Genomic DNA, 9,969 nt, shown 5'->3' with positions numbered 1-9,969 from the left:
AAAACACACTCTTAAATGAGAACCGGGATGCTAAGGAATTAAAAAACTTTATTTTTGACGTAGAACAATATTCGAAGGTTACAGGAACTTGCTCATAGGATCTAAGAGTAACGTTGGCCATAATGCATCTCATGGACATTGGCGTTCGAAGGATGATGATATAAAAAATGGGTCATGCATCATAAACTCATGGGAAGACCGTTGATGGAATCGATGCATTCGAAGCTCCCCTGGATGGGTTGCCAATTAAAGACCTTACGTTTGATGTTGACTCTTTTGAAGAAAAAACCAAACGATCGAACACCTCAAAATGTCGTGGTAGCTCTAAGAACTCTATCATACGACCTAAGAGTTGAGGGCTACAGGAACTTTCTCATATGACCTGAGAGTTACATTAGCCGCAATGCATCTCATGGACGATGTAAAACTATGGTAGTGCTCGAAGGTGAATGGTATAAAAAATGGGTCATGAACCATAAACTCATTGGAAGATCGTTGATGGAATCGATGCAATTGACGCTCCCCTAGATGGGTTGCCAATCAAAGACCTAACATTTGATGTTGATTCTTTTGAAGAAAGAGCCACACAATCAAACAGCTCGAAACGTCGCGGTAGTTCTAAGAACTCTAACACGCACAGGGAAGGACGTGTCGAAGAGTTAGACATTAAGCAAAAGATCATGCTAAAACTCTTTAGCGATCTGACAAAAGACTTCAGGACATCTACACCAAAAATTCATTGTTGTCCAGCGGTCAGGATATTTGGCTTTCACCCAACAGGCCTGGGTTTGATTATCGGCAATGGAATATTATTTTCTTATTTCATCTTATTTTAAAGTTTCTATCTTTGATTAAACAGACTTTTATGAACTTCGTACCTTTGTTAGAGTTATATTATATTTATTTGGTTCAATTTCAACTACTGGGTTGAGGTGATTCAAATGGTTAATGCGATAATCGGACTATTTTCGAGGTCTCTCTTGTTGAACGCCATCATGGTTGAGATTAGCACCCAAGTGAGTTTAACAAGGAGACCCGAATTTAAACTTTACCTACGTTTGAAAGGCACTATAATAGTCAAGGTCAATGGTATTTTAGATTAAAAAGACTTTTATGAACTTTGTACCTTTGTTAATGTTACTTTGAACGTTTATTTGTGTACTTTGTACGTTTATTTGTGTTACTTTGTACCTTTGTTAGTGTTATGTTGTAGACATTTCCTCAAGTTCAACAAGTGGGGTTGAGGTAATTCAAATGGTTAATGTTACTTTATTTGATTTAAATTGTTAATGTGATAATTTAGTTGAACAGTTACCGGTTATTTTCAAGGACTCTCTTATTGAATGCCAATAAGGCGGAAATGATTGAGATGAGCACCCAAGTGAGTTTGACAAAATTGAAATAAAATCAATAAAATTGAAAAAAATTGGAAAAAAATGAGCCTTATGACACTTCCTTCAACTCGAAGGGCGGTAAACCAAGGATTCCTTCGCCCAAGACCCACGATCCAACTCCCAACATGAAAATGATAAGCTATAGAATCATTCCAAGAACCTCAATGGATGGGTTACAAACTCTCATTACCAATCTCGACAACTGGACGTGTCATCGGCATTAGAAGAACGACAGCATCAGAGCAAGTCATGGGGATAGAAGATCTCGTTGAAGGATGATAGACCAACCATAATCTTCAGCCCAACGAGCCAAGCTTTTGTAGAAGCAAGAACCCTTGTATTAAAGAAATTACCATCTTCTTATGCAAAATTTGGATCAACCAAGATATAAAAGCTAGAATTAGATTATGAGATCCAACCATGAGAAGCAAGATTTTGAACCTTTTTCTAAATTGAGTCACTCCAAATCAAACTTGATCAAGGCTTGATTAAATTAATCAGATGCAATCTACCATAAGAATTGCATGAAACTTAGAAACGACAAAGATATGCTCACATTTCTATAAGGGGGAACGTCTCAACTTGAGAGATCAATTTCATTGATCACAAATATGCTTTTACATAATAATTTGTGGGTATTTATAGTCTCCCCACAAAAGAAGTTAGTGACCGTGATTTAATCTCGACAGAAGACGAAGCCAACTTGAGCATTACAAACTTTATGAAATTAAAATAATAAATAAAGTTTTCTAACCACTCATGAAATGATGCTTGCAACTTCATCCGCTACTTCAACCGTGCAAATATTTACTTTTGAATCTCCAAATGGTCTTGACTCAAACGATTCAGATTGTAACACATGAAATGATGGTTGAATCTAGCCTATCCAATTTTGTAGATGAAGTATGAATGCTTGTTGAATCTTCTTGGCCTTGGGTTGTGTAATAGGTTCAGTTGGAACACAGTGATTCTTATCATCATCCCCCTCTTCAAAAGGATTCGTCCTCGAATTAGAAAAATCATCACCTACATCAAAAGAACTCAACTCAGCAACATTGAAAGTAGAATGTACACCGTGATTCTTATCATCATCCCCCTCTTCAGGATTCGTCCTCGAATCAGAAAAATCATCACCTATATCAAAAGAACTCAACTTAGCAACATTAAAAGTAGAATATATTGACAATTCTACGGGAAGATCAATTTTATTATTCCATGCAATAAAATGAGTCATTTTACTAAATGTCTTATAGTGCATTTAGAGTCAAATAAAGAATTAGGAATCCACATTTTACTAAATGTTTTACTAAATGTCTTATAGTGCATTTATGGTCAAATAATGAATTATCTTTAGTCAAATAAATAATTCATTAGTAAAATTATTTACGCTAATTCATTGAAATTTTAAAACGAAATCATCTCTAAATTTAGATAAGATACTAAGTTATACTACTTGAATCAGGTGTCGTAAAGGTCGAACGAACGAACACGTGACCTTCAAATCTTCAATAGTACGCTCTCCCAACTAAGCTATCCCTTGTAACATTGAAAATGAAAATTCTGGAATTTTAAAAAGAAATAATCACTAAATTTAGATTAAATAGTCAAGTAATTTTAAAAAGAAATAATCACTAATTTTAAATTGAATATTCGGGTTATGCAAGTTAGTCCACTTGAATTAGGTGCAGTGAAAGTGAATCAAACACATGGTTTTCAGATCTTTACTGACGCTCTCCAAACTGAGCTATCCCCGGTAACATTAAAAATAAAAATTCATCGGTAAAGATATTTTCACTACTTCATTGAGATTTTAAAAAGAAATAATCACTAATTTTAGATTGAATAGTCAGGTTACGCAACTTAGTCAACTTGAATCAGGTGCGGTGAACGTGGATCAAACACGTGACCTTGAATGAAAACTCATTAGCAAAGGTATTTAGGTAATTCATTGATATTTTAAAAAGAAATAATCACTTGAACCAGGTGCAGTGAACGTGGATCAAACACGTGACCTTGAATGAAAACTCATTAGCAAATGTATTTAGCTAATTCATTGATATTTTAAAAAGAAATAATCACTAATTTTAAATTGAATAGTTAGGAGTCAAGTTATGTGACTTGAATCAGGTGCGGTGAAGAAGGTGGATTGAACACATGACCTTTAGATTTTCAGTCGGACACTTTCAAACTGAGTTATCCTCGCTAATACTTGAAAAAAAAATCATAAGTAAAGGTATTTCCGCTAATTCATTATATTTTAAAAAGAAATAATCACTAATTTTAGAATGAATAAATTTATGCAACTTAATGGACTTATGCAACATAAACCAAGTGCGGTGAACGTGAATTAAACATGTAACCTTCAGATATTCAGTCCCAACTGAGTATCCCCGCAAAAATTAAAAATCAAAATTCATGTGTAAAAGTATTTCCTCTAATTCAGTATACATTGAAATTTTCAAAATAAATAATAACTAATTTTTTATTGAATAGTTAGCTTATGCAAATGGAAACAGGTGCAGTGAATGTGGAGAGTAAACACGTGACATTCAAATATTTAGTTTGACACTCTCCTAGCTTAAGGTCGCGATTAAGAACATAACAAGGAGTAATATCATAGCTTAAAGTCGCGATTAAGAACCTACTAGTACGCTACTTACTAAGTTTTACTCACTCCATGTTTATCATTTTCTTTCAAGTAACTAAGAGTTGGTCGTGGATGAGAGCAGACTTTGGAGTGTGGGCCATGGACTAACCTCTGTTTTTAATCTAGTATTTTTTGTTCTTCTTTTGAGTCTGCTTCTCATTTTGTGTTTGTCACGAGTATGTATATGTAACACCCCAAAAATGAAGGAAATTAGCTCCCATAAGAATATGCCACTCATGAAAGACCCAAAGGATAGAAAGGAAAAAAATTAAAGGATTAAGCAAGAACAAGAGACTTAGTCAAGTAAGTACCCTAACAAGTGATTTCAAGGAGTTGAAAGGCCTTTTGAAAAGGATTGGAAAGAAAAAGTAAATGAAAAGGGCAAAATAGTCATTTTATCAATTATATAAAATCTTACCGAATTTGTAATTCCTTATCTTGAAGGAATCTAAGGATTCAAAATAAGGGAAAAATTATCAAAAAGCGATGAGGAATTTGTAGAAAAATTATAGATTTTTCGAGAAAAATAATAATAAAATATTCGGAAAGTGGCAAATTACCAAAATACCCCTAGAAGAATTGATAATTACAGAAATGCCACTCTAATTAGAATCAGAGCATCTACCGTGACCATCCGAGTAAAATCCTTCGAACTCAAATCTCAACCATTGGATCTCCTCCAAAATTTGATATGATCTAGAACGAACACGCACGGATCATTACATCCAACGACTAGTATTCAAAGCCAAGGTCGATAAGGCTATGATCGGAGTTGATATCTCCAAAAAATTATCCAGAAAGTTCGATCTCTAAATAACGAAGATTCAAGAGCTCTCAATGTCGGTTTAAGCTCCTCCTATAAATTCTAAAGTATGAGCAACAATACGGAATAAGAATCGAGAAACGTCAATCCCCCCAATCGAAGGCAATAAGCGTTTAGATTATGGGTCTCCTACTCTCAGATTTCTTCCAAATTCGAGATCAATCCTCCACCATTTCTCTTCAAACTTATTTCTACCGTTTCTCAACAAGATTACCCACAAGTTCTATGTAGGAATAAAGTGCTGAAAGTGCCTCGAAACCATTCCTTCCCAATTCAATCCGCCATTGAAGAACTTCAAGAAAAACTTGAAAATCCAATCCGAGGATACATGATGATTCGTCGAGCAAGAATGATTCTAATCAATTTCTGCACCTCCAAGGAATGCTTTCATAGAAGACCACGAAGAAAAATAGCCTCGATAGCGTGCCGAATTGAAGGAAATAGGTTTCGAAATTAAATTTGGGGATAAGAGTCAAATTCTTATCTACGATCTCTTTTCCTTCAAATTAAGGATTCCTCTAGCTTCAGAGGAAGAAGTTGAGTAAACTTAATGAAGGAATCGAGAGCTGAAACATCGTAGAATAAGCTACCCATGAGATCGAAAATCTGGCGTTTTGAGTGAGTTGCATACCGAGAACGTTTTCTGGAAATTAAGGTCCTACACTCAAAGACGTTCCTCCAAACCAATTCCTTTAGCCTTAAGAAAGGATATGGAAGTGGTTCAATGAAGAAATAGAGCCTTGAAACCTCTAAAATCGGCTGCCCAATAAGAAATCCTTTGTTTTATCTCAAGCGATAAATCAGATTTTGGATGAACTTTTGATGCGAATATCTTAGGCTACGATCCACGAGTAGGTATCAAATCAATCCCTAGCCCTTCCTTGTAACACACATCTTTAAGTTTCAGGAAGAAATCGAGGAGAGAAACTCTGTAAATGTGGATGTTAAAATATTTTTCATCGGTCTCCATCATTAGTTGTGAGTGGCTCTAGCATTGACAATGGTGTTCCTTACTATTTTGTGATTTGTCCAGACCTCGACATACATAATATATATATATATATATTCATTTAACTATAACACATATGGTCCATGGAAGAATTATAATGGCTACTACCTAAATTATAACATAAAGTTGATAATTGATGTCCAATTAGCCAACCCTAAATTTGTAATCATTGTGGATTGATTGAAATAACAATGAAAGTAATTTAAACTCCTAGTACCTTAAATGAAGTTGGTCTCTTCTAATAAAACATGAATTTCTCTTTAATATCATTAATACAATTATGCTTCATTTTAAACCTACCAAACATGAAACTAAAAATAAGTTCAATTTAACTTCATTTTATGGTCATCTTAAATGACGTGTAGGATATATTCTTGATTTACCTTGATACTTCATATTAGTTAAGCTTTTTTCAAAATCACAATTAGACAACAACAAAGATGAACTTGGGTCGGTTTATTATTTTAAATAAAATTTCTTTCTCCAATCCTATTCCTAATAACTCTTCTACTAAATTCATATTATGCTAAGAAACAAATTTTTTATTCGCAAGAAGTAAAATTTGCAACTTTAACTAAAATTTCATCCAAACAAATTTTATGGTTAGAAATTCTAGTGTTCATCCATAATATAGAACCACTACCTAAATTATGACCAAAAAAATTTGAAAACATAAGTTGTAGTTGAAAATTACAAAAAACAATCCTCTAAATCCAAGAACTGATTAGTCAATCCTAAAGATAGTAACTAACCTAGAGTAATTGAAGCTCTACATGAAGTAATTTAAAGTTTCAGTTACTTAACTAAAGTTTATCTCGTCTTTAATGAAATATGAGTTGCACTTAAGTTCATGAATAGTTTATAGACTCCAACTCTTAGTACTATTAATGCAATTATATTTCATATGAGTTTATCATAAATCAAACTAAGGTACATTCAATAAAACATCATTTTCTTGTCATACGAAGCAAAATAGAAGAATTAAATCAAACAAACTGATGAACTAAGACGAATAAATCCAACCCAACCCAAACTGATTTGTTTGATTCATTTATTGGGTTGCAATTTATTTGATAACACTTGCATATTAGAACAATTCAATATTACATACCTACTTACAAGTAAAATACTAGACCATCAACTTTTTGTTTTATAGTCCAACAACCGCTCAAGAAAATAGATTTTAAACTTGAGAGAAAAAAATATATTGAGTAGGTATTAAAAATGTTGCATTTTTTTTAAAGGGCATTTGGTCTAGTGGTATGATTCTCGCTTAGGGTGCGAGATGTCCCGAGTTCAATTCTCGGAATGCCCCCCTATGTTCAATTCATCAAAAGATGAGCCTCAAAGAATGCAATTCAACGAAGTGTAATATTCTTGCCCTAAATATCATTTTATCTTTTTCACTTTCAATAGGCATGCCTATACAAATCATAATTTCGATATTTGCTTTACTTGTGTACTCCACTAGATGTGTCTCAAATGGAACTATCAAACTAAAGCTGATCTAAAATATAATAATAATAATTGCTCATGGATTTTATTAACAAAGAAAATAAATGAAATAATGATGATAGATTCCATAAAAAATTTAATATATAGTCCATAATAAGGGCATTTGGTCTAGTATGATTCTTTCTTTGGGTGCAAGAGGTCTCGAGTTCGATTCTCGAAATGCCCCCAGTATGATTTAAAATGTGGTTTTTAAACATTGAACCAAGAAGATGAGAATAGAGAATGAAACATAATCTTGGAAGAATAAAGATCGTTTCGAGCCCGACTTCAAAAAGAGCATTACACAAATTGTTCTATTGTATTCTTTCTAGAAACTTTCCATTATGTTGTCCACTGTCGTCACAATTCTTTTAAGGAAGATGCGCCCAAATAACCGATGAAGAAGTTTCAGAGAGCCATAGGTTCGAATCCTGTCACCTTGATGTGGTATTCTCAGGGGCCGAAGTGCAAAGCCCTATAGCCTATCTGTGGTCAAGAAGGCAGGCGAACCGTGCACACTGAAAAAAAAAAATGAAGATCTCCTTTTCTATCACACGAATTGTCATTCTTTTGTATTTTGAAACCCCTTACCTTATTAGTCATCAAACAGGTTTTTGGTATAATATATCGAGATAATTATTATGAAAAACCTATTCCACTAGTGTGACTTAGAGACCATTTCTTTGTGGTATCAGTCATGCTATTTGAATAGCTTGAAGTCATCATAGCCTCTCCACCGGTTCAGAAGACTCCTTTGGCATCAATGTGCTCCAATGAAAGAGATCAGACCCTTTTCTGAACCAGAATTGGGCACAAAACACCGAGGTAGAAAGTTGAAAGCGAGCTCTTTTCGCATATACGCAATCTCAAAGCCCAATTAGCTCAAGGATTGTCTCCTCGACCCTGGCGAGTATGAGTGCTTGGTAAGAGAGAATGTCGAATGAGAAAGACATTTGATTACGACAACATTCGCAACTACCAAAGTGCACTAAACCTAGTAGAGATCTTCGACCTAACGATAATGGAACTTCAAGCCCATTTAATAAATCAGCTTTGTACCTTATTGTTGACCGAACCGGATGCACGCCAGACACAAATTCTTTCTCAATCACTCGGAGACGAAAGGAAGATCAGATCTGAAGTTTACGAATCGAAGAGAAAGTGGATCTGAGTTCTACACGCTTTTATTTTCAAAAGCTTCGCTTGCCTACGGTACTTTATTCAGAATGTGCAACAATACGGTCATCTCTCAGCCGTGTATAGAGAATTCCTTGATCATTTCCTTGGCGGATAACACAAATGAAAACGTTCAGATTCAATCTTTTTGTTTAATTCGTAAATAAAACAAAAAATGCGGTTAAATATATTGTATATATGCAGTGCATTCTCCCTAATTTGATTTCGAACACTTCGAACTCACTCGTCACACTGTTCTATGGTTTAGTTCGATATGAGCTTGTAGAGGGACCTAATGGACCTATAGATCATGGGCTCCAATGATTCAAGATTAACCGGTTAAACTCATTAACCTTGTTAACCAACATTCGTTAACTACTAGAACATTCCACTATAGCCTAGTAGTTGCACTCCCCTCACTATAGATATATTTTTGTCCATTTGATATAACCATGATTAGTAAGTCTATCCTTCACAGGTTGTTCGTAACTAGAGCTGGGCCAATTTACCGTTTTACCCCTGAAGTTACTTCTTGTTTCTTATGTCTCACTGATCCTCTAATGAACAATTGGTTTGTGGTCCAACCAGTAAACCGAATCCCTCTCAGGCCAATGAGAGGGTGAAACCCCTTGTTCAAGACCTAGAGTCAGCCCCACGTCCCCAGCCATTTACCCAGTCTTACCCCTGAAATGGGAGGCTTATTGAGTCAGCGAACTTAAGCCACTCTCACCCATGCAAATATAAGGATAATTTCGAATAAAAAGGAGTTCATGGTTAGCTTAGAATTAAGATCGAGTTACCTAGGTCATCGAATGAAAAGAAAATCAGTCTCAATAGTAAATGACATTATGAAGTGAGAGTGATTTTCTTCATGGTTCGATCTTATGCAATACTCATTGCATAGGACGCCCCCACACACATATCTCCACATGTACAATTTTACTGATCACATTGTTTATATCATATACAAAAGTGGGCCGCATCCATAGTGTCCCCAGAATAAGGTACTCAGCCTTATCAACTCTTATGTCTCTACATATAGTTCAAGTAATCATACTATAGCTAGAGTGTTCTTAGTTTATTGGATTTAGATTAATGATCGTAAAATTCATTTTATTCAATAACAATATTTATTGAATAAACAACAATAATAACTTTATTCAAGTAATCATAGTATAGCTAGGGTTTTATAATGTTAAAATCATTGGGATGTAGCTCAGAGGGTAGAGTGCTCGTTTTGCATGCGAGAGGTATGGGGATTGATACCATGCATCTCCCAAAATATGGCTATCTATTATTAAATATATTATTTCTTTTCAATTTTTTCCTTATTCATGACATGTTGGGTAGCAATATTTCTTCATTTTCACTATTATTGATGACGGAAAATTTAGGGTTTTGTGATGCAAAAATTGTGGGGATGTAG

The 9,969-nt window shown here is 34.5% G+C and overlaps 1 non-coding gene across 1 annotated transcript; it reads left to right on the top strand.

Moving 5' to 3' along the window:
• The first annotated feature begins 7,116 nt into the window (after positions 1-7,116).
• Positions 7,117-7,188, top strand: TRNAP-AGG. The gene has a single exon. It is a non-coding gene; the product is annotated as a tRNA-Pro (tRNA).
• The last annotated feature ends 2,781 nt before the right edge of the window (positions 7,189-9,969 follow it).

This window comes from Cucurbita maxima, unplaced genomic scaffold, assembly GCF_002738345.1.
Source record: "Cucurbita maxima cultivar Rimu unplaced genomic scaffold, Cmax_1.0 Cma_Scf00151, whole genome shotgun sequence".
Lineage (NCBI taxonomy): Eukaryota > Viridiplantae > Streptophyta > Magnoliopsida > Cucurbitales > Cucurbitaceae > Cucurbita > Cucurbita maxima.
This window is presented reverse-complemented; position numbering and strand designations above follow the sequence as displayed.